Here is a 25650-nt window from a genome sequence, read left to right as displayed (position 1 = left end):
CATCTGCTCACGGTCCTCGACGGATAAACCGGGCAAGGCAATATCCCGCAGCAAGAGACGAGAGTCATCCTCATCTCTATCAGACACCGGGGAGTACACCGCCCGGAGGTGGTCAGCAAAACACTCCACAATCTCACCAGGGTCAGTCACACACACTCCATCCGAAACCCGAAGCTCCGGGACCACACGATTCACTCTCTCCTTCTTATCCAACCAAGCAATCAGTTTACCCGCCTTGTCCCCGGCATCATACAACCTACCCTGCTGCTCCCTATACATGGTCTTGGCAGCGTCAATAACAAGAGACTTATATTCAAACTGCTTCAAGGTGAGGGCATGAAGCCCATCCTGAGTGACACCCGTCTCCAAAGCTGCCTCCAGCCCCGATATTTCAGTCTCCAGCTTCACCACCGCCTCATTCTTAACCCTCTTAGCCTCCACTATCTGGGATAGGGCATGTCCGCGGAGCACTGCTTTGAAAGCTTCCCACAGGGACACTGAGGACAACACCGACCCCTCATTCTCGAGAAAATACTGATCAATCGACTTAACAAGGCTATCACGAATCTTGGGGTCTCGCAAGTACCAAGGGTTAATAGGGGCGATCCGCCCAGCGGACCGCGTCCCGGTGTCGAAAAGCAACCACAGTGGGGAATGATCAGAGATACCCCGGGCCAGGTGCTTAACCTCTCGAATCCGGGCGGTCTGGGCCGCGGGCATAAGAAAATAATCCAATCTGGAGAGACTCCCATGGGCCCCAGAGTGAAATGTGTACTGACACTGTGTCGGATGCATTAACCTCCAACAATCCACCAGACCGAAGGTATCCAAGAGCCCGCCGAGCCACGCCTGGGCAGCAGGGAGGGCCCTGGGCGGGTGGCGATCCAGATCACCCGAAACAACCGAATTAAAATCCCCACCCATAAGCAAAAGACTGTCAGGAAGCTCAAGCAGCATACGACCCAAGTCTGAGAAAGTGGAGTTCTGGAGGCCCGGGGGAACATAAACCGAAACCAAGGAAAGGGACTGTCCCTCCCACCTCCCAGTCAGGGCCGCATAGCGCCCTCTATCGTCTAGGACAACCCTGGTGATCTCTAGCGGAAGTGAAGATCGTAGGAGAATGCCCACCCCTCTAGAGCCGGTGGTGAAACCGGAATGGGCCACGAGTCGGTAGCCCCCCCTGTTCATGGCATGACAAACATTACCAACCAAATGCGTCTCCTGTAAGAATACCACATCAGGAGTCAAACGACGCAAATATTGCAGCACAACACCCCGTTTGATACGATCCCCCAATCCGTTGACGTTCCAAGACATCAATCTCAACCCGTCCCCCCCCCATCCCCTCCAGTAGATCAAGGGTCCCCCAGCAAATAGCGCGACACCTGAAACTGAAACAGAGCCAATACCTCGCCTTGAAAACAAAAAACACAAATCCAAACAACCCCTCCCACCCACCAACCCCCCCCCCCCCGAATTCAACTCCCCCCCACCCTGCACCCCTGCGGTCCAAAAAACCACCCCAACTTGCAGTGTGCCTGTCGCCCTACAAACCCCATTCTACGAAAAGACCCCGGAGGAGGAAAGGGACCCGTCCCTGCCCGCCCCCAACACAGATCATAATTAAACAAAATGTACAAAAGAAGTAGAACCCAGCCGAACAAAACAAAATGTCAAAGTCAAGGACCAAAAGTCACTCCGAAAGAGGCCCGCCACCCTTGGCACCACCAGAAGGCCCAGGCCGGTCACCCCGGTCCGGCAGAGAATCCAGCCAGTCACTCACAGTCGCAGGACAGTCAAAAAAGGTAGTCCGGTCTTCGTATTCCACTCGGAGCCTAGCAGAAAAAAGCATAGAGTACTTAAGACCCAGGTCCCGGAGACGGCGCTTCACCCCCTGGAAGCCCATCCGCTGCTTCTGGACAAGTTGGGTGAAGTCCGGGAAAAAGTTAACGGATGAGTTCTCATATCGGACCGGGCCATGTACCCGTGAGGCCTGCAGAATCGCATCTCGGTCTCTGTAGTGAAAAAGTTTGGCAACAATAGGCCTCGGGGGAGCTCCCGGTCGCGGCCGACCGCCTGGGACTCGATGGGCCCGCTCCACGGCAAAGAACTTACTCAGGCCAGCGGGGGCAAGCTGGTTGAGGATGAGATCCTCAACCATAAGATCAACCGGGCGATTGTTGGAGGTCTCTGGAACACCTATGACGCGGATGTTATTGCGTCGAGCCTGTCCCTCGAAGTCCTCCAGCCGCCGGGCCATCAGATCGTTGGCCGACTTGAGGTCGCCAAGAGCAGTCTGCAGGTCCGACACATCCGTACCAAGGGTGGACGTCCGCAAATCCAGCGATTGAACCCTCTCATTGGTCTTAGAGAGATCCGCCCGAATTAGTGTAACATCAATGGCCACCGTGTCGATTTTACGGGCCAAGGCCTCGTACTGCTTAGCGATGGTCTCCTTGATGCCGTTAATGGCGCCCATGATGTCCTGCAATGACAAATCCGGAGGGACGGTCGGAACACCACCAGCGTCATCCGGGAGAACACTGGCCGTCCCAGGGGACCCTCTACCTTGAGTGTAGCGGTCCATGTTGTTAGTCTGGACCGGTCCCCCACGTAGGGATGTCTTAGTCTTACGCCTCTCGGGATCCCCCCTGCCACCCATGTTGAACCACGCTCGCCGAAGGGGACCACCGAGCAAGCGTCGAAGGGGCACAGGCGAACCAGACACGAGCCGTACCAGAGACCGCAATGTGGCGGTGCGAAAGGATCAAAGTCAATGGGCCCACTGGTATCAGGCGGAGGCAAAGGCACCAAGCGAAGGCCGAGTGAAAACCCAGCCGCACAAAGCAACTCCACGGTCCAGCCACTCAGAGATCCAAAAGTGAAACCGAAAGTGATGGGACGGCCGCTGGCACAGCCCCGATGCCGTTGTTGTTCAACTATGCCCCGGCTCCACAGTTCACCTTCGCGCCGGGCACAGCCATCAGTTGGGCCTCAAAAGTTCAAACCACCATAGATCAGGTCTCCCAGGCCGGATTTGGTTTCTGAAAAGAGTTTAGGGTTCAGCCAACGTTCATCTTCCAGAATCCGTCAACCAAGTCAGGATAAAGTCAGGATAAGTTCCGAGGAGCAGCGAGGGTCCGGGGAGCCCTGTGCTCACGCGACCATCTTGGATGCGTGCTAGGCTCCTCCCCCTGTGTATTATTATTGATCAAAAACACATTACATCAGTTGACTTTGCTTTTGTAGAGCCTATGGGAACAGAGGACACTCAGGTCGAACTGGTGGGAGGGGTAAATGGAGTAGCAAACACAGACAGAAAAACAGCATCCATTTTTATCTAATATGGCAGTTTCACTAAAATGTGACGTAACCAAAACATGTTAAGAAACATCTGTCTATATCTTGTATTAAACTTGTTACAAATCCATACATATTATTTCATTGTGTACATTCATCATAAAAATCACTAATTCTCAATGTTATTTGGCGCATGAATAAAATCTAGAGAAAAAACACCCACATTATCATCACTGGCATTGCATGCTGTGCCATTAAAAATAAATATAGCCCAATACAACATGCTAAATATTTCTTTTACCATACTAGTGAAAAAAAGCATTAACAGAACCAAAATGTCTGGCTTTATTTTGCCAACGCCTACATGCCCTGCATGCACAAATGCTGTTTATCACATTAAAGCCTGCGCTACTGACTTTGCCAATGCTGGGAAGAAAGCAGTGAAAATTATTGTTTTTATGTGTAGAATGTCTATAGTAGGTATAGCTTTTGATTTGTCAACCAGCATGCTGATTTCAAATCTAAAATACAACCTAATTTACCCTCTGCTTTGTGATTTATTTTATCATCGGAACCTTTCTTTCCATTACGTAATGCAGTTACAATTATGTATCCTCCATTTATCTAATGGCTTCCATATGATTCTAAGTTAGTGTGACGCCTGTAGCTAGTACAGGCTGATAAGCCAAGAACACTTATCTTGTAGGACGTCAAAGGGGTGTATCTGAAACTCCAGTACCCAGAATTCAAATCCATGTTGAATGGAAAAAAAAGGCCTGGATAAGGGGGCGGGATATATCCTCGTTCCTAGGGACATTGAGCAGCCAAGTAACACGTACGTGCCAGGATGATACTTTAGCTATGGGTGTATACCCACAAGTAAGAACCGTTTCAACTGGGGGAAAAAACAATCGCAGAGTGCGACTGGTTCCTATACATGAGCTCACACACCTAAGGATTGAAACGTATGATGTGCCTCTGGAATAGCAACATAGAAATTATAAGTCCCAGAGTGCAAAATAGCAATGGATAAAAAGCAATTAAGGAAAAGGCTTTGTGATCCAGGTGCAAAACGGCCAATTAGCAGTGTTAATGCCCTGTTGACCGCATAATTACGGGCAACCCACCCGCCACATTAGAGCGTGGTTACGTCCACACATTCACCTTGAGCATTTGGGAACAGTTTACAAGGAGTGGCTCTTTTTGTTGTGTTCTTTGACAATGGACGTGGTGGGTTTTGACGACCAGGAGCTCCGGGAAGCTCAGCGGGAGTACCTGGACTTTCTCGATGATGACGTACGGTCCGTGTTCTTGAAAGAAATAATTCATTACAAGCCTTTATTCTGCAGTGTGCCCAACTGTGTTCTGCCTCCCCTTGTGGGCTTGGAAGTGGAGAAGAGTGTCTGATGCGAAGTCGTAATGTTGGTGCTGCTTTGTATGTGGCTCAGCATGCGTTTACGTGTGTCTATGCTTGTTTTGGGTTTAAAGCGTGCTAGGATCATTGAAATTAGACAGTTTTTTTCTCTGCTACTCCTTTTAAATGTACCATAGCAAAGACGTCACAGGCCCTAAGACGAGCAGTCAAAATGTCCAGCCTGTCCCAAATCGGGTAACAAACGAGAACCTTTAGTTTGTGTTTCGGGGGTTCCGCTCTGACTGGGTGCCGCTGCACCTGTTAATATATTTAGCCATGTACCTGACCATTTATAGGGGGGACAAAAAAATCGAACAGTCCATCTGTTCTGTTACAAAGTTAAAACAAAGGGGAGTGGTGCAGGGGAGACAAGGAGACACTGCAGCTGCTGCCCTGCGCGTCACTGCTAACTCCAGCGGCCAAACGCCGTGGGAGTGAACCTTTCAGAAGAGGTGGGACATGCACCCACCTTTAGCCATTTGCAGGCTTCGATTCGAAAAAGAGTCACGCAAAAGCCAACCCAATTCGTGGGAGGATTCAGACCCACACAGAGGAGAGACAAGAAGCCTCGCAGAGCAGCACATGCGCGCTGCGCTAGGCTCGACCTAAAAATTATGTGGATTCTGTAACAATCTTGCTGGAGTACAGGGAGTGTGAAAGGGAAGGCTTTAGAATGTCATTTTTGTAACGCACAACAAATTTTAAATACCTGTAAATTAATTTGATGCATTCAAGCAATAATAAAGCACATTTTCTTTGTAAATAAGAAGTGTTATAGAAACAAATACTATAATAGGATCAAAACAAATGAAGACACTTTTCTTTGTGATGCACAGATATTTACTTAAATAATTTGAAATAATTTCATCAGGGACCCCCCAAAATGACCAACCTAAATTCTTACACGTAGTCTACATATTGTAAGCAAGTTACAAATGTTATATGGCTTTAGGACACATACCCTTACAAATATAGACAAAGATGATTTACATTAGTGCTTATAATTACCCACACTTCATATATATGTAGGGTAAAACATAGCAAGCAAGCTGCTCATTGTAAGGGAAATTGCAAGGTAGAGGGACATAGTGAAAGAATTTCCCAGGAGCAATGTTCTCTTGTACCGTTTTCTTACACTATGTGAAATGGAAAAAATATTGTAAGCAATGACGCCAAAACGTGCAAGTAACTTTCGTGGGCATCAAAGACATTTTGTAAAAAATTGATGTTCATTCCTGCCTTTAATTTTGATACATTTTCATACCGCCTGGCAACTTGCCCCTTGTCATGTAGGACACCTTAGCCAGACCTGGCATTTTAGCCAAAAAGCACTTTCTAGGAATGTGTGAGCTCTTATTTATATTGTTTAATGCAAAACTACAAGTATGAAAATGCAGTGCACCGTATGGCTAAAATACTGGGACTGGCTAAGAGTGTTTCACTGGCATTGTAGCCACTTTGCAGCTCTCATGTTTAAAAAAAATTCAGACATTGTAGTTATGTTCAGTTATTTTTTTTAACAGTGCATTAAAATACATGATTGGCAATGTGCTATTGGCAGACCCGTCACCCTAAAAGTGTCCCCATCATGATACTTTATAAGGAATGAGAGGGTGAGACAATGGGCTTATTTGGAGGCCATAGTTAGACAATTACTCCCAGCTAGGCTTTAATTGGCAAAAAAAGTTACTGATTACCCATTATAGATTATCTCACCCAACTTGTTTCTTTCACTATAATAGTATTACTGTTTATGAGCATGGTGTTTGTCAGTGCTCCCCAGGGGTGCACCAAAAGCTCCTTCTGGCCCCACCCTGACCTGATCCCAGTATGCAGACATCTACACTAGAGCATTATTGAATAGCTTCAGTAATACGTTTGCTGGAATGCCCCTATGGGTCATATAAATCCAGAAACAAATACCACCACCATCCCATATTATAATTGTGTATTTCAGTTCCACCAATATAACATTCCTCTAATTCTGTGTTAATCCGCAATCAACAACTGACAGTCTGTAATTCATACCCTCAAATAATCTTGCACCTCTTCCACATCTAAAAGGGCTGAGGTCTTCAAACTGGGGTGGGAGCCTGAATTGCTATAAGGGAGATGCTAATTTTTGACCAGGAGGAGCATTTATCATGCTGCTTGGGAACAGAGACTAACATGATCCTTTGTTTCAGGAGAAAGAAAATAGATTGGATGTGAGCCACTCTGTAATGAGCCATCTGTAATGTCCTTTCTCACTCATGTCTTGGCTGGAATTAGGTGTCATTGTGGGGGATAAAGGAGGAGGAATGAATGGCTACAATGACCCTCCCCTTTTTGTTTGTCAATGATCACACTGTGGATACTTTTACATAGTTAGGGAGTCCAGGCTGCCACTAGCATGTTGGCTATCATGAACTTCATTCCAGGGGCTAACTGAACTCAACTGTAATGATTAAACTGCTAACTATGTTGTTCAGAGCTGGCAATTTTAAAGAGAAACTATGAGGAAATATGTTTGCCATTCTTGGGGGAGGGGGCATTTTTTTTTTACACAAAGGAGCGGGTTGCTTTAAAAAGGTTGAAGACCATTGTACTAGAGCATTCGGTCTACATCTTTGTGTGTAATCGTCAAATAATTTCTAATTGGTCAGTAATTGGTGAAAGAGATTCCTCTAATTCTCTCCAGTAAGTAAACCAATGGGTTGCATTCCTTGGTTACTTAAGGTGGCGAGTAAGCCTTTTGATTGCACACCTAACGTTTCAATTACCCTACCATATTCGTTCCTGTAATGCTGCATCCTCTCTCCTTTCCCTGAACCTGGACACAATATTGTTTTCAAATACAGTAAATATTTAAAAAATATATTCAGCTGTTCCCTGTACTCCCAGGGCTGGTGCTACACTTCCTCCCTTTATGTATATTTTAAATGTTTCCTTCTCTGACTCCAGCCTCCATAAGGTTCGCGCAGATCCGCTCTTGATTGCTGTATTCCAAAATCCTACATTGATCCTTTATTTAGAATTCTTGGGGTATGTGTCTTGTGGTGCACTATTAGCGAATACAGATCTATCAGTGTAACCCTATCCACCCCACACACAGTCTTATTCCAAATCACGGACACTGTCAAATGATGCATTGTCAATTAGTTGAAAATATGTAAAAAAGTAAATATCATGATGGGTAAAAAAAAATTAACCTACTACGCCTTATATCTATTTTTCCACACTATGTAGGCAATGTATAGCTCTGTCCCCCTCCAACTCCTACCCAATCGAATACACTTCAGGGCTCGAAAAATCTAAAAAATTGTACTAGTCCTGCAGGACTAGTACCTTGAAAAATCTCCTCGCCCTAACAGTGACCTACTTGACCTCCGTCTCTGAAAGCGGAGCAAAAGTGACAAGATAACAAGATTTAAAGGCATTTTTATTGCTCATTTGCTTTGTGAGCAATAAAAAGGCCTTTAAATCTTGTTATCTTGTCACATTTGCTCCGTTTTCAAAGACGGAGGACAAAAGTTAGTATGTTTTCCTACTCGCCAGAAAGGGCGATTAGGACCTAAAAATAGCTCGACCTCTTAAATTTTACCTCGCAAATGCGAGCGGTCGAGTGGATTTGTCGAGCCCTGCACTTACCCCAGAACAGCTATCGTTTTGCATAGTCCTTTGCGTTTTCTTAGTATATACATTTTCTGATTTTTTTTTTTAATTTTTTTTATTTGGCACCCATCCTTAATATGTGTAATTGGATAACATTTATCCTTCTCTGGGGCCGCTTTAAGAATTTGGAACTCGCTCCCGCCCTCCATCAGAAGACTTCCATCTTTGGCACGCTTTAAAAATGAGGCCAAAACTTTCCTAATGGGCAAATTCCTCTCCTAACGCTCGCATTACAATCACCTCAGCGATTTGTTCCACCTACTATTACGGCATTACCCATGGTTTTTCCGGATGATACCTACCCGGCACTTCTGGGCATCCCACCCGGGATTTGAGACTGCTTGTTTTCTTGTATAATGTATCTACCTGTTTTTACCTGTAAGATATCTAGGATTTGAGACTGCTTGTTTTTTGTATAATGTATCTACCTGTTTCTATCCCAACTATCCACCCCTCCTAAATCTATTGTATACCACCTGCCAATCCTTGTAAAGTGCTCCGATACCCTCACAGGTCTGGTTCGCGCTCTACAAAACACAAAATAAATACATAAATAAACATTTCTCCCATGCATTTCTGCTGTTGGTTATGACTTACAGACTTTTAGTAGTCAAGATACTAAGAGACCCCTAAATCATACAATCGACAAATTCTCCAAAAATCCAGTCCATCTTTCCTCTTCAGTGATTACTACGTTGAATACCGCTAATCTAATAACCTTTAGTGTGTAATAATTTTGTATCATATGCATGTCTAAATAACTTGTTACCAAATAAATGATTATGCCCCGTGCTAACATGAATCAACTAAAGTACTGTCCACTTGTCCAAGAATTTTTTTCCATCAAACTGATTCAATTTGTGGCTGTTTTTGGAAGTCCTGATCGCTAAAATCACACCTCACTAGCACAGGTGCAGCATTATCAAGGTTCTGTTGAAAGGTAGCACATGGTGATAAAATGGCTCTGCCCACCATCAACTTGGACCTTCTGTATATGCAGTCAGGCAGTTTAATGTGAAATAGCCACCTTTAACTGGTGGTACAGAAGCCTGTACAATCTGAGGTTACAATTCATGCCTCTGCGAGGATGGGAGTCAAGTGACAATGTACACAGTGTTTTATATTTTAGATGGCTGTTATGTCCTTTTGGTACACACTCGCAAGCGCTCTGAAATGGAATATAGAAAGCCAGGCTGATAAAGGTGCAGTGCTTCCCCCTCGGAGAGTCACAACATGCATATCACAGATCAGAATGTAACATAAGGACAAGACAAAACATGCATACAAAACGCTAAATGTTGTGCCAGAGTTTTCCTCCTATTCATTATATTTCTTTTAATGCTTTTGTATCCTGCAGTTTTTTCTATTTTTCCTATGCAGCTGTCACAGCAAGACCAATTGACAGTGCACACTAAAAAGACAAGAGTAGCGTATTTGCCTAGCTGCATCAAAGTTGCCTTAGCAGTGCACCTTCTACAGTGACTCATAACTTACTGAAACACGTGGTTCAGATTAAAATATCTGGCCCACTTGTTTTAAATATCAGATTGCTAAGTAAAGTTTCAGTTTTCACTTTTATATTGGTTATTTGTCAGCAGAGGTGCTGTGTTGGAAGAGGCAGAGCCAGTTCTGAGGGCTGCTGGACTTTCTTGCTCCCTCAGTCCGGGAGGGAGACATTTGGATTAGTGGAAGGAGTGCCACAGACTGTGAACTTATATTGGGGAGCCCGCGTCCACCTTCTGATCGGACATGCAGCCTATTCCAATCCATAGTGGAAATAAGCTGATAATTTATCAGTACAGTTTGTAAAAGAAGTGAGTCTGAAGGTTAAGAAAAGAGTGCAAGATTCAGCACCGTTGTTATCGAGTACTCCATGTTCTGCTTGTTGCAGGGCTTGATGATTGTCAGTGAAGAGGAAGGTGATTGTTGAGCAGGTCATATGGTTTTGAACTTGTACTATCCGGGTTCTCGTCGCCCTGAACAGTAGTTATGTGAGTTTTGATGCATTAGTTCTCAGTAGGAATGTTTCAAGAATCAGTCCTGTAGGGCGTTTACCCTGAATATCGACACCAGGATATCGATTGGTCACAATATCGAGGACAAAATATAAAAAATAAAATATCGGCAGGTAAGTCTGGATTTTTTCCCCCTCCTAACTCATGTATATGTACCATGGATATATATATATATATATCTTTATGGTGTTGCAGGGATTCTGCTTATACACAGAACTATGCGTAGAACCCCAGGACCTCAGTGAGTTGTGGTGTACCAGAAACTCAACCCAGAACCCAGTATCCGGCTAGCATAAGTGTCCCATTCGTTATCCGAGATTTAGCTCGGCGGTCCCAATGAAAAGACAACCCAGAACAAGCGACTCAGTACATACTCAGGAATGGTGGGAATCGGAAATACCTGTTCGTATATTATTCTCACATCAGTCCACAACAAGAATCAACAGAGACACGGTGAAAATAAAAAGAGTTTATTTTTATAGACCACGTGTCCTAATATGCAGTACTTTGGCTAATACAAGCAGACAAATGATTAAAATCAAAACCATCAGCATAGTTACAATTCCATAGAATATAAAAGGGGTGATCATGTTATAATGACAGTGGATACTACCACCTTCCCTTTACTAAGAAGCTAATATTATTATTAGACTAACAGAAGGTCTCTTAGGCTTGAATAGGGGACCCCATACCTCAAAGATCAGCTTAGTGAAATCACATCACAGGAGCATCAGGAGTCTTCTCGCAGGAAGGCTCGTCTTCGGTCTGAATCATAAACATGATGTCCGTGATATTAAAAGCACCAACTTTCAGGTATGTGCAGCTGCTCGTGTGTTATGACTAAATAGTGGGTCGATCAACCTAGAGTGGAAAACATGCATTGTCTAACAACTCAGACTGTTTGTCACATCGTGTGCAGACCAAGGTCGCTTCGCAGAGCTCGGGATGGTAACAACAGATTGCTCTCGTGTGAGGCAAAACTCGAGTCAGCAGTTTGTTTAAGCAATAACATGTGAACGCAGTGTCGTGTGCAAAAGCAGCAAGATGGCTTTCTAACTTCTAACGTGGTTATGCTAACTTAACAATGTATGTACGTATTAAGGGAGTCCTTACTACATGCCCCCTTGATCGAAGCACTACTTAGTATGCAAGAGAAGAGAGAACGCAGAGTTCAAGCGCGACAGAGCAGAACAAGGCGTATCCAATTAAAAAAAATAAATTAAAAAAAACTGGTCAGTTCAGGCAAAGTTCGAATAGGAAAAAACCAAAAGTGGAAAGAAAAAACAAAAAACCTCAAACGTGCCGTGGGGGGTGAAAAAATGAAAAAACGCCTCACCGGGCAGAAATGCAGTCGTACAGTGACAGTTCAAGACACGTGAGGAAAACACAGTGGACGATAGTTCACTCAATCCATGAAAGTATATGCAGCATATGTGGCCACTGCTTCCAGCAGAAAATCATTGGCACGGCCACTGAAGGTTTCAGCCATCCAGTTAATCAAAGAAAAGGAACATACATGTTCTTCTATTAGCGGAGCCTCTAGCACCATCAGAGGGCAACCAGCGTGTACTTCCAAATAACTCATATCCAAGAAGTCATATGCCGCTTTCGCGATGTCCCAATTACCCAGGATACCATGCGCCGCACCGCAGGCCATAATCCGAACACCAGAACAGGCAGACTCGTGAGACACTAAGGGCCTCATCAGTCGATCATAATCCGGGTCCGGAGACACCATGTTGGTTAAGCACAAATCCATAGGCCATTCAAAGGGACACTCTAGGCAGTGGAAGACAGGTTGCACGCAGGTGAAGTAGGAATACCGGAAGGATAATCCATATGCCAGGCTCAAAGTCGCCAACGGCAGGACACCATAGTAATCAAGCATCCTGTCACGAAGAAGCTGCAGACGGGACAGGCTGTCGTGTGGCACAGATAGAGCAGCCATTCCGCAAGATGAAAAGTAAAAGTAGCACACCTGCCACTAGCGCCAGAATTAACGGGACACCTCCAAAGACGCTCGAGAAAATAGAATGAAAAAATGCCGGAATCACACCAAAAATAGTTTGGAAAGAGGTCACGAGGCCCGAGCCCACAAGTTTAAAAAAATGAGCCAGGCCAGTCGTGGACGAGGCATTGAAAATTGTTTGGATCAAAGCTCCAAAATGCAGGGGGAGGTCAGTATTCAAAAGCGCCTGTACCTCAGTGCGCGTATTTGCTACGTGAAGGACAAATGTTTCCCGGGAGGAAGTCAATGGCACCTCCTTTTGGGACAATAGCGCTCTTATTCTGCTCATCTTGTTGAACTCTGCTTTCAAGGTTGGAATCGAAGGCCAGATGGAAGCATCCAGCCTCCCATGCGGGGGTGGAAACAGGACGTTATTGCAGCAGACAACCCTCTGTGATACAGTTACTATATACGGGATCCCTACTAACATCCCGCAGCAAGCTTCATTGTTTAAAATTAAATAACTACCGTTTGCAAGCAGCGTGAAAGATGGCGTAATCACTGGTACCGGGATACCTTTGAGGACGCAGGCCAAATTCGGAGCGTGTACATTACAAGCTCCGTGCAATTGAATGTGCCTACATACAACAGAATGATCAGGTGACGTTGTACATTCTTCACCCTTCAGATAAACCTCAGTACCGTCCCTTGTACATCTATACGTAAAGGGGAGGGACCAGACTTCATGTATGAAAGCGGTACCCAGCTGTTCATATCTACCCAGAGCATAGTGTTTCATACAAGAGGTAAACTTAAAAAGTGCGAACGGTAGAGTTATCAATCCGTGTAAGAGCCACACAGCGGAGTCGACTTCCGCTACAGAGAAAGGTAACGGCTCCAATTTTTCAATATGTAGCAAGGAATATGTAGCATCCTTCATGGACATGAACCGCTGTTTGTCAGTAAGGTTAAAGGGAAGAAATAACGAAGTTGTATTCAGATAGTCCCAAGGGACCTTCCCTGCCTTCAATGTTTGTAATGTCCATGCAAACTGCATAACAGAACGCAACTGGTTTTGACCATGATACAACACAGACATATCATCCTGCACAATATCCACAATTGAAGAAACAATATTATCTAATGTATAAATGCGAGAAGAAAGAGTGTTAATGCTGTTATCAATAACTGCTAATACTTTTTCCATATTAGCCTGATCAATAGCTCTCAATCTTGAAGCTGCCTCAATTTGCGACAGTTTCCATACTTCGTTGTAAATAGCATACGCCCATCTCTTGGATCTGCCACCCACAGGACCTTTAACAAAATCATTCAAATCTATTTTGTCATGTAACTTTGATAAATGAACTTTGACAGATGCCAAGGTGGAATGTCGTAGCCAGGACTGACATAATTTCCCTACAGAGTATGTAGTTACTGTATGTGACGACTCAAACCGGGGGTCCATGCGATCTTGAGTATACCCCGGTTTCAGTCCTAGAAAACGACGTTGACAGGTATCAGAACTGCTTTGCCAAATTAACCATCCCTCACTATTAAATTTCGAAATATTGAAAGATGAATTAGAAACTAATAACTGCAAAGCAGGAAGGGACAGATCTGTGTGATTATTCCAATTTGGGTAAGCACCCAGATCCGGCACAGAAGGCGAATTTAGTTTTTTAGAAGTGGCCAATCCGAAACAGGTGGTTTGGAAGATGGTTGCATTTAAAAACAACATATGATTTGGTACTAGACAGGCATGGTGTAAAGCTTCAGTTCCCTGAACCTGCCACGGTTTGGAACCCCAAACCGACTTAAGATCAATAGTAGCTTTCCATAGATCATAACCTTTGATTGACAACTCATCCATAAAGGACTTAGAATATAGCAATTTGGTGTGTGTCAGTCTAACCTTAGAGGCAGACTCAGGCTTAACTTTAAAATAAAAGGATGCCGGGGCTGAAACACTGAAATCATTAAAATAAGTAAACTTATCAACTAATGTATGTGAACTGCCAAACGAGGGGGTGGGACAGTGTTCCCACTGGGTAAAATTTACAAAATTTCTAAACTAATTCGATTTATGCAGGAAGTGATTGCCATAATGTTGAAAACAATACTGTTCCGCATAATTAGCCGCATTTTCATACAAATCCTCAGCATCAAAGGCGGCATAATATTTCAAATCTGAAAACAGTGCTTTAATGGCGTGTACATCCCAATCATCAGAACGTATGTTCTGTTTAACTACATCACCCATAGAAACACGAAATACATTAGGCACATTAATGACCTCTGTAGGCCCATGAATTTGAAATTTAACTGCATCCCATGCGATTCCATCCATGACGGGCCAGGCAGTAATATTCACAAAAGTCTGGTCCCTTTTCATGATGTGGGGGGCCAAAGTTCCATTGATAAGTCTAATTGTCGATCTCTCTTTGAGATAATGGCCATCCACCAAACGGAAGAAAACTACAACAAATCCAATGGACATGAACAAAAAAATACTGAAAAGCATTAACCAGATGTATGTCCATGGGGCTATCAAAAAATGTTTCTTAAACCAACTTACAAAAACAGCAATGTTTGATGGGGGAGTTGAGGGCAAAGAGTTAGTGTCAAAGGAAAAACGGGACTGGCCAAGCGCTGTAGATTGTAAAACAGGCGAGGGTCCACGTGTAGGATAAGCATACTCAGTCTCTTCGGGCAAACCACCAGCCGGTGGTATCAGCAAGGGATCAGTAACTGAATGCATCTCGATGGCAACATCAGACAAGGTGGTAGAAGCAGGAACCAACATTGAATGTCTTTGCATCGTCTGGCATGAAACTGCCGGAGTCATACTAAGAAGTATCGGCCACTCGCTGAAGTTTGACATTGTCAATAGAGATGTACCTGTTTTCTTTGCGACCAGGAAGTGGAGGTAAAATGACTGTTCTTGTACCCTGCACTCCAAGCACTGGAACCGGTGCACGATAAGAGGGGCCGAACTCCTTCTTGTTCTCCACCTTCTCACGGACCAGATCTCCAACTCGGGGTAGCCAGCCGACTACCGGAATCTGAACCTCTGCTTCAGATGTGGAGGGCAAATGTTCTTTCGAAAGAGAGTCTCTGGCTTCTTGTAGAGTCTGCAAAACAGCACAGTGATCATCTACGTCAAAGGGTGCGGTCAACGCCGCAATGTCTAGACCATCAAGGTCTGGAACAAACATTCTGATTCCGAAGAGCATCATGTACGGGGTCCGCCCACCCAGAGACCTTCTAGGGAGATTATTAAGTGCACGTTGGACGTTATACAAATGGGCTAGCCAGTTCCGTCCCATGCCTAAAACACGTGCTGTCAATGATTGCTTTAAGTCACGGTTCATTCGCTCCACCACACTATTACCCTCAGGTCGGTAGGGAGACGAAAATTTGACAAGGACCCCCAAATTTTTCATAGCCTCCTTGTAAGCCTTAGAGGCGAACGCAGGGCCCTGATCAGAATGGAAGGTACCACACGCAAAAGTTCCCACAAAGACACGCAAATCCCTGATGACAGTCCGCGAGTCAGCACTCCTTTGTGGCCATACCCATAGAAAACGTGTGCACGAATCCACTGCAACCAAGATGTACTTGTACGCAGTATCAGAGGAAAAAGGACCGCAGTGATCTAAATAAACACAACCAAATGGCTTATTAGAGATGTACAGCTGTGTCTGTGGTGGGCGCGCAACAGTAGAAGGTTTAATCTGTTGGCAAATGTCACAATCAAGAACATAAGCGCGCGCTTGTTTATATAAACCAAACCACCAGTAACGTTGTTGTAGCAGAGATATTGTAGCTGACACACCGGCGTGGGCTGACGCCAACCCCTCGTGCGCAGCTAGGATCAGTGCTGGTCTGCAGTCCGCGTTGGGAATAATTCTGTCACCAACGTCGTTAATCCTCACTAATGGGACGTTATCAGGACTTAAATGATAAATATACCGAGAGGGAAAACCCTTCGGGTAATCCCCTCCCTTCTCTGTAGCAGCAATAGCTGCCAAGATGTCATCATCAATCTTACTTTTGGATCTTGTAACTGCTGCCACTAAGTATGTAGCCACTGCTGTTTTCGCTGCCTCGTCAGCTAAGCTGTTGCCGACAGCATGGACACCAAGTCGTTGGTGACCCAGAGTGTGAATAACACTCACGAGAGGGAGACGTTCTTTAAAGTCTGCCACTCGAACCCAAAGCGTTTTATGCTTAATTGTGCTACCTTTAGTGTCTCGATAATCATTCTGAGACCAGAAGTGTAAATTGTCATTGTAGGACTGGACACAGTAGAAGGAGTCACTCACTATAAGAGTAGTGACTCGGGGATCAGCAAACTCCAGTGCAAGCACCAGAGCCCGGAGCTCCGCTAATTGCGCGGTACAATCACCCAATGACTGCGTATGCACTGCATCAGATTGGAATTCACCATTTACGAATGTACCTACGACAATTGCGCAAGCCACTGAATAAGCGTGCTTCGATCCAATAGCGGGTTGCGCAGACCCGTCAGTGTATATGACACAATGGTATTCTTCGAGCGGGCGCAAAGACAGAGGTGCCGGATGAACGAATTCATACTGCAAGTACTCTTGAGTCTGTAATGAGGCATCAAAGATGTAAGTGACATCTGGCGACGTCAGTGTTGTGGCCCATTGTATCCACCGTGGATGCAAAGCTTTAGAATTTGGTACACTTGCTTTAGTCACTGCCTCTAAAGCAGGATATGGTGTTACAACCAGAATCTGTTTCCCATGCGACAGTGCGCGTTCCTTGAGGATCGCCATCTGCACAGCAGTCAGAACTTTTTCGACCGTGGAAAAACGTAATTCAGCAGAGGTGTACAAGTGGGATTTGTACGCAATGGGGACTGTGTCGCCCTCATTAAACGTCAAATACGTGAACCCCACGGCGCCTGGTACAATTCTTATTACCAGGTTAGTGCGGTTATCACGTGTCAGCAAGTATTGTGAAGCAAGAAGGTCAGCCTGTAAAGACTGTAAAATTGCAGAGTGTTCTAGCTGCCAGCTAGACTTCGAAAACGAAGGTTGCACCAAGGCGTAAAGCGGCTTGATACGCTGGGCATAATCAGGAATGTACGTACGGCCGAAATTCAGAAAACCCAGCAGAGATTGTAATTTCTTCAGTGTCGTAGGAGCACTTAAGCGTGCACACTTCTCCAGAAAGTGGGGGGCTAACCCCTTACCTTCATTGTTGAGCTCGTAGCCCAAAAACAACACCGTATATTCTGCGGTGTGTGACTTCGCAAAATTGAATTTGTAGCCATAGTCAGCAAAACTCACGATAATATTGTCGACTCGAGACAGATGTGGCATCAGCTCATCATCCGTAAGATAGATATCGTCAACATAGGAGTATGCGTCGGGGTCTATTCTTTCTAAGAGAGAAACCACGCGAGCAGAAAAGACGCCAGGGCTATTTTTGTAACCCATGGCTAATCTCGTAAACTGTTTTTGTTTGCCGCCCGAAGTAAACGCTGTCCACTGGCTACTCAGTGTGGACAGGTTGTGGCTAAAAAAGCCATTGGAAATGTCAAGTGTCGTTTCAAATCTTTTACGCATGAGACTGTCGACCAAAGCCGAGCTATGTGTATTTTGTACCGCGCAGGTCCGGCAATGGGAGTTTAGGTGCCGGTAATCCAAAACTAAACGGTACGAGCCGTCAGGCTTCGTTACAGTGAATAAAGGGTTATTCATAGGGGACACACATGTTTCAATAACACCCTGATATTCCAACTGTTCAAGGATTGCCGCGACGTGGGGTCTCGCTTCACGACGCATAGGATATTGAGGTTGAGGCTGGGGCATAGACCGCAATGGAATCTCATGGCAGGGGGACAATCTGTCCCATCCCACCTGAGTACGATACACCGCCGGCGCAAGCGCAAGCGCCCACTCCCCAGCATACACTTCAGCTTGGTCCTTAGGCACCGTGTGCGCAAAGGACGGGAGGATTACTTCCTCCCCTCTAGGAGCCTCTAAAATGAAAGCTGGGGGCCAATCTGCCTCCGCTAGGAGGATATCATAGGTGGTGGTCAGATTATCCCAAAAAATCCCTTTTATTGTACTTTGTATGTCACCCTCAATTAATAAGACTATTTCATAAAGTCTGTCAGGGGGAGCCACTCTGGTGTCAGCTGTTTCAACAGTAACCGATATATCAGTTGCTGTCACCGCCAGAAATGGACGCAGAGCTTGACGGACTATGGTAATTTCCGCTGCGCTGTCCAGGAGCGTCAGCGCCCATGTCCGGTTCCGAAGCTGTGTCCGCACTATCTGAGGCATACCTTGCCGTCAGAGCCGCCACTTTCTTCTTCTGAAACGGGGGTCTTTGTTGTGCAAATTCGTCCTGCTTGCCTTTACCCTCAGTGTGTCGGGGCTGGTCACGCTGTTGTGGAGCACCCCGACCTTTGCCACCGCCTCCACCACCGGACTGTGTAGCCGATGTTTCCTGTGAAGAACGAGGAGAGCGCTGTTCAGAAACCTGAAATCTATCAGGAGACTTTATAGCAGCACGATCGCGCAGATCATAAGTGCGTTCACTACTTGACTGTACGGGAGAGGCAGGCCGAGAGCCCTGTTTCTGTTGCTGCTGCTTTCCCTGTTGTTTAAACTGCCATTTTTGTTTTGGAAAAATGGGTCGTTCGTCCTTACCAGACGTTTCTGCCTTACCCTGCTGTTTTAGATCGGGATTCTTTATGACAGGCTTAACTCCTAAAGAGCTACGACCCAAATTCCGATATGCCTCTGCGATTATTTTCGTAAATTCCTGCGGTTTGTCCTCCTCAGCAACTCGCTTCAGTTCATTACGAACCTGGAAATGCAAAGCATCACCCTTTAGGTTTCCAATTATCATGGTAGCCACCAGGTCAAATTGACCGAGGAGCCGCATCCCTAACTCTATCGCAGACTCCGCACCATGGTTCTCTTGAACTCTTTTGATAACGGAGGGCAGCTGCAACATAGACGGAGTGCCAAAGCACTGCGCGTACGTCGCTGCAAAGACCTTGCCCCAATTTACACAATCATCTATGTGGGGGACCAAGTCTTTAGGCAAACTAATGGTGAGGATCCTGTGTTTCTCCACAGGAGTAGTATTCGGGTAAACCGCTTCTATTTGGTCAAATTTTTCAGCAAGCCAAAAGGGGAAATCATCCCTATTTTGGGGGCGCTTGCCCATAACAGAATTAACCATAACAGGACTAATGACCACCGCGTGATGATCAGTAGGCTGCCCCGCAACAGCAGGTGCCCCCGCCTGCATATTGCGCGACACGTACTGCACCAACGCCCTATATACCGTAATTAGGGCAGTGTGTAGTACACGCAACTCAGCTACCGTCACCGTGAGGTAACGGGGATGAGGCGTAAATCCGGCCAGTACCGGCCAAGTGGCCCCTGCAATTGATAAAGGGCCCATTCTCGGCGGTATAACCACATGGGGAAGGGCGCCATTAAACCAAATAAGATGCTGCCAAGCAGATATTGGTATTTCCTGTGTCCTATACCGCGTATAGTTCGCTGGCACGGCAGCGGCAGTGTAAGAATGAAAGGTGTCATCATCCCCCACCGCCGGAATCGTCACCCAAGAGTAGAACAACTCATAGGGATGAGCCGCATCGGCTCCCACCACAAAGATGACGTTCATACCAGTGTCCGGCACCCCATACTGCGTCAAATGACGTTTCAGAGCTGCACGGATATGCGCCGCAATATCCACCGACATTAGGACAACACACACTTGAAACTATCAGTAGCACAAGGGTTCAATAACCTTTTTAATTATCAAGCTTGAAAGAACCTATATCAATAGACCTAGGTAGGTTTAAATCCGTCAGACTTGTTATCCGGAAACAAGAATGAGGGTGTTGTGGACAAACGCGAGCACTACTAAGGCGTTTCAACTCATAGACCAAACGTTAGGTGCGCCATGTTACAGGGATTCTGCTTATACACAGAACTATGCGTAGAACCCCAGGACCTCAGTGAGTTGTGGTGTACCAGAAACTCACCTCAGAACCCAGTATCCGGCTAGCATAAGTGTCCCATTCGTTATCCGAGATTTAGCTCGGCGGTCCCAATGAAAAGACAACCCAGAACAAGCGACTCAGTACATACTCAGGAATGGTGGGAATCGGAAATACCTGTTCGTATATTATTCTCACATCAGTCCACAACAAGAATCAACAGAGACACGGTGAAAATAAAAAGAGTTTATTTTTATAGACCACGTGTCCTAATATGCAGTACTTTGGCTAATACAAGCAGACAAATGATTAAAATCAAAACCATCAGCATAGTTACAATTCCATAGAATATAAAATGGGTGATCATGTTATAATGACAGTGGATACTACCACCTTCCCTTTACTAAGAAGCTAATATTATTATTAGACTAACAGAAGGTCTCTTAGGCTTGAATAGGGGACCCCATACCTCAAAGATCAGCTTAGTGAAATCACATCACAGGAGCATCAGGAGTCTTCTCGCAGGAAGGCTCGTCTTCGGTCTGAATCATAAACATGATGTCCGTGATATTAAAAGCACCAACTTTCAGGTATGTGCAGCTGCTCGTGTGTTATGACTAAATAGTGGGTCGATCAACCTAGAGTGGAAAACATGCATTGTCTAACAACTCAGACTGTTTGTCACATCGTGTGCAGACCAAGGTCGCTTCGCAGAGCTCGGGATGGTAACAACAGATTGCTCTCGTGTGAGGCAAAACTCGAGTCAGCAGTTTGTTTAAGCAATAACATGTGAACGCAGTGTCGTGTGCAAAAGCAGCAAGATGGCTTTCTAACTTCTAACGTGGTTATGCTAACTTAACAATGTATGTACGTATTAAGGGAGTCCTTACTACAATGGTACATATATTTGGAGTTAAGAATAGTCAATCCATACATTCCTATAAGCACTTACCTTTTGATAGTTTGATCCTCGATATTCTTCTACCACGATATTCTGGTAGTCCGTATTTAGTATTACTACCGTCCTGTAGCACATAGTGCCCAGTTGTAGTACAGAAAAACTGTTGTTGAAACCCAATTATATTGCCGTCAACTGAAAATGAAATGTGCAGCCCTTTCCTTCTTCGATACGTTACCCTACTACACATGCCTAAGATATCTAACCAAATCATAACATGGTGAAGAAGTGTCCGTTATGGGCTGAGGCCATCTCTAAGTAAAGTTCATAGGAATGTGTGGTACATGTGCAAGAAGAAGCGCACCCTGGGATTCCAAAAATGTGCCCTTTAGGAAAGTGATGGTAATGTGTAGAAATTTCCACCAGTCCAATGCTGCTCAATTTAAGGAGCAATGCCTATTATTAAGCAACACAAGGATAAACTAAACCAACCAACTAAAAGTGGGATTTCTGACACCACCTGCTCCCCAGGGTATTATCCCTGTGTCTGTATTTATAATGATGGATAAAGTGTTGCTGGCCACCCCCAGAACAGAGTTTATAAAGGCTTTCACTGCTGCAGTTGTCTCAGTAGACATCACCTGATCCAACATGAAAGCCACCATCCTTGCCTGATACATCCCAGAGGCACATCACATTTCTGCACTTCTCTCCCACTTGCCTGCTGGAACATCAGCACTTTAACTCCTTTGCTTCTTACTGGCATGAATATTACCTCCAGGATGCTCTTGAGGCAGGTTTTGTTATTTTAACAACTAAAACCATGTTTTTCTATTTTAGTTCTTGTTCCAGTTGATAAGTCTGTTAAATGTCTCTGTCTTGTTCTCTCCGATGGGGATTTCCCAGTGTGACAAAAAGGCCTTTTAATGCGAGCGAGGACCAGTTTTACAGTGTAAAACAAAGCTTTCGGTTGCACCATGGTTCTAGGAGGTCTGCGTGCTTTCAGAGTGCACGTTTTTTGGCTGATTCAGTTTTTGATTTAAATAAAAAGGCAATTCCTAAGATGCAGGCCTTCCCAGCAATTATGGCAGATCTTAATTAACATCTGTCTAAGAAACTTAGCGGATTTGTATTTTCCAAATCAAAATTATCTTTTGTAAAACCAAACCTTTAATAACAATGAACTGTTTGTGAAATTATTTATGTCACACCTCTTACCCTGAAGTCCTAATTTGTGAACTCAAAGGCACAATTGCTGGTGCTCAGTGGTCAACTCCAGGACAGCTAAGGAGGTAGTAGGATCTCCGTGCAAGTGTGCAACCTGTGGCAGTGGCGGGTAACGCGCCTGTGGCTGCTTGTACATCTCCTAACACTGCTACTGTCACACACAAGGAATGAAAGCGAAGTACCTGAAGAGTGGAGATACAAGAGTGTCGGGGGATGCAATCTGTTCATCTGTTAACCACCACTCATCCAAATTGCTTTGTAAGGAACTCCCTCCAATAGGACATACCTTGGGCTAGAGTGGGGGAAGAAAGACCTACCGATCATGACTGGATGAGTCTCAACACAACACTGCATTCACTGGGCCTGATAATCACATTATAAAAGCAGCTGGTTGTCTTAGCCAGGTGCTCAGCTATCTTTCACAAAACATTATGGAAAGAGCTGCTTCTTTAGACAGCTTATTACTGCTTTCTGGCTTCTCTGGAATTGAGCATTTCAGTTTCAAATTGAACACCTGGGCTGTTTTGGAGGTCACACAGCTGTGTGTTTCTTGGTTTAAAAGACTCTATATACTCTTGTGTTGGATTCTTGCGCCTTTCAGGGACAGGTTTAGGGTTTTGTGATATTTCCTAAGCGGGCTTTTCTTTTCATAACGGTGAGCCTTTGGGAGATCAGTCCAATTCCTCATACATCTCCACATTGATTTATCTGTTATACATTTCTGGTACGAATTCCTGTAACTAATGCTGTCTTGTTTCCTTTCAGTGCTGTGGTTGTGGTCTGTTTCATAGACGTCTCGCCATTTCCTGCTGGAGCATAGAGGTCTAGAGGTAAGGATATACTTGCAGTCGCTGAGCTTTATACTCCCAAAAGTTGTGCTGTTATTAGAGCGAAACATTTAACTAACAAATAATGTGAACAATCTATTTTCATTTTTGAGTGCCCCAAATATGTATACATTTATTTTAATAAACCTTAATTTTATTTAGAAATGCTGTAGATATCATGTCACATTATTTATATTATTTAAATTTCTACCACAATGAGATTTTGTTTTAAAGCTTTTAAATGTGATAGTAGGTATTCAAGCATTCGGGAAACTGATCTTCTTTATATTAATGAGCAAAGAAGAAGATTAGTGTACCTACTTTTCATTTTTAGTTGGTCATCGTTCCCCAAACTGTCACCTTCCAGGTCATTGACCCAACTGAGAATTTAGATCACATAGAACTGAATGCGAGGAAAAAACAACCAACAGCAAAAGCCAAAACAGATTTTCACTTCTCATTGATTTTGGATATGCTGTTTGGGTGTTTATTCCCCGTGTTGAGTTTCATAATTCAAAAGCATACATTTGATGGTTACTGCTATACATTACAGCATAGGAATTCTTTTCCTTCCATTTGTGGAATACTGGATATAAAGGGTCGGCCATTTTGGCAGTGTGCCAGACAGTCCTGAAGGAGTTCTCATGCAGTGTTGACTTTTAAGATCGATTATACCACATTGTCTCCAAATCTCCTCACCGTGCCTTCTTTATTATGAGTATATATTATTTACTTTTCAACTCTGTTTATTGAAGAAGAAAAAAACAGGATGTTTTGTTTTTATACACAGTAATAGTACATACATCATCTCATGCAGTATAAGCTAGTCATAAAGCTGTGTAAGTAAACAGGGCATCGATCAGTATATGCCATACATGCAACATTTAGTTCTCAAAACTCAAGTAGTACATCGCTGACAATAGTGGCTCAATGGGAGGCGTACAGAATAATTGTGTTGAAGAAAACATCTTCCCTCGGGTATAGTCTAGTTTACCGGAAAGAACATAAAAAGCATACATAGCCGCAAACTTTGAATACAGTTAAGCAAATGTACAACTGTAAGAAGGTTTCAGTTCTATGAAGGTTAGAAGAATATCTTATACAGCATCAGAATGCAATTGAATCAAGTCATCTATGTTCTGCAGTGTAAAGTCAGCGAGAGTAGAGAGCCTAAGAAGGCCTGGTGAGGTCAAGGTGGTAGCTTCAGCAGCATCCGATTGATGTACATCGTACGAGAATTAAACCTAACATAGAAACACTTAAGAATAAACAAAAAGAACCAGGAAAAACAAGGAATATATAGGGTCTGGGGGTTGGGGCGAGCCAGTTTTAGTGGAACGGGGTGCTGAGGCAATGGTTCTCGCTTATGCATGTCTTTCAATGAGAAGGGGGGCCACCATCAGTTATCCATGCTGAGGGATTCGGTCGGGCAATTTCTCTAGGGTATGATAGGAGAGTGTCCTCAAAAAGTTGGAGGGCTCACAGCCTAGGGGGGACGTAGCGGCACGTTCAACTTGGGAGCGATGGTCTATAAGTGGTTGCCAGATGTGTTTGAATTTGGTATCTGTATGGGTGAGACGATCTGTTAGTAGTTCCATCGCCATGACATGCCATCGGCGCAAGAACCAAGCAGAGATTGGGGGATGAGACGTTGTCTTACAATGAAGGGCTATAGATTGTTTCGCAGCTCCCAACATTTGCATTATAGGGCGCCAGTCGGAGTGAGTCATGGCTTTGAGCTGCGTCTTATACCCAATAAGGTTACAGAAGTGGAGTTTGGGATAGGGAACCCCACTATGTCCTTGATGTGGCTTAGTACCTCTTTCCAGAACACAGTCAGGAGTGGACATGTCCACCAGATATGGATAAAGTCCCCTGTCGCTGATTGGTATCTCCAGCAGAGGGGGAGAGAGCAGGAAGCATTTTCTGTAGCAGTGAGGGGGTGTAGTACCAGAGAGTCATCAGCTTGTATGCTGATTCACGCTGGATAGTGCTCCTATAAATTCTAGGGATGTTGCGCCATAATTGTTCCCAGTTTTGCTGGTAGGGCTCTTTTCCTATGTCCGTTATCCATTGTTTTTGATATGTATGGAGGCATCTGGGTTGCGAATGTTGTAGCACTTGCTACAGGGATTCAAAGGGGGAAAGCGGTCTGGTGGCTTCCTGAGCGTATTTGAGCGGTGAGCAACCAGTGGCAAAGTTGGTAGTATTGAAGTCTGCTGGCTTCAGTAGTATGGAAAGATTGTTTACATTGATCAAAGGATTTAAATGTATCGCCCTCGAAGAGGTCCTGAATAACTCCCCCCTGATTCCAGTCTGGCAATGTGTGTGGTTGTGATGCTGAAGGGAACATGGGGTT

The 25650-nt window shown here is 44.8% G+C and overlaps 1 protein-coding gene across 3 annotated transcripts in view; it reads left to right on the top strand.

The window, feature by feature from the left end:
• The window catches only part of NSMCE2 (NSE2 SUMO ligase component of SMC5/6 complex), a 683358-nt gene that overhangs the window by 42372 nt on the left and 615336 nt on the right, over positions 1-25650 (top strand). For all 3 annotated transcript variants that reach the window (XM_085604965.1, XM_085604964.1, XM_085604962.1), the window contains exon 2: positions 23230-23294. The gene's annotated coding sequence lies outside the window, so the exon portion shown is untranslated. The remainder of the gene's footprint in view (positions 1-23229; positions 23295-25650) is intronic.

Source organism: Triturus cristatus, chromosome 5_1, assembly GCF_964204655.1.
Source record: "Triturus cristatus chromosome 5_1, aTriCri1.1, whole genome shotgun sequence".
NCBI lineage: Eukaryota > Metazoa > Chordata > Amphibia > Caudata > Salamandridae > Triturus > Triturus cristatus.
The sequence above is the reverse complement of the archived record's forward strand: the minus strand, read 5'-3'. Positions and strand labels throughout refer to the sequence as shown.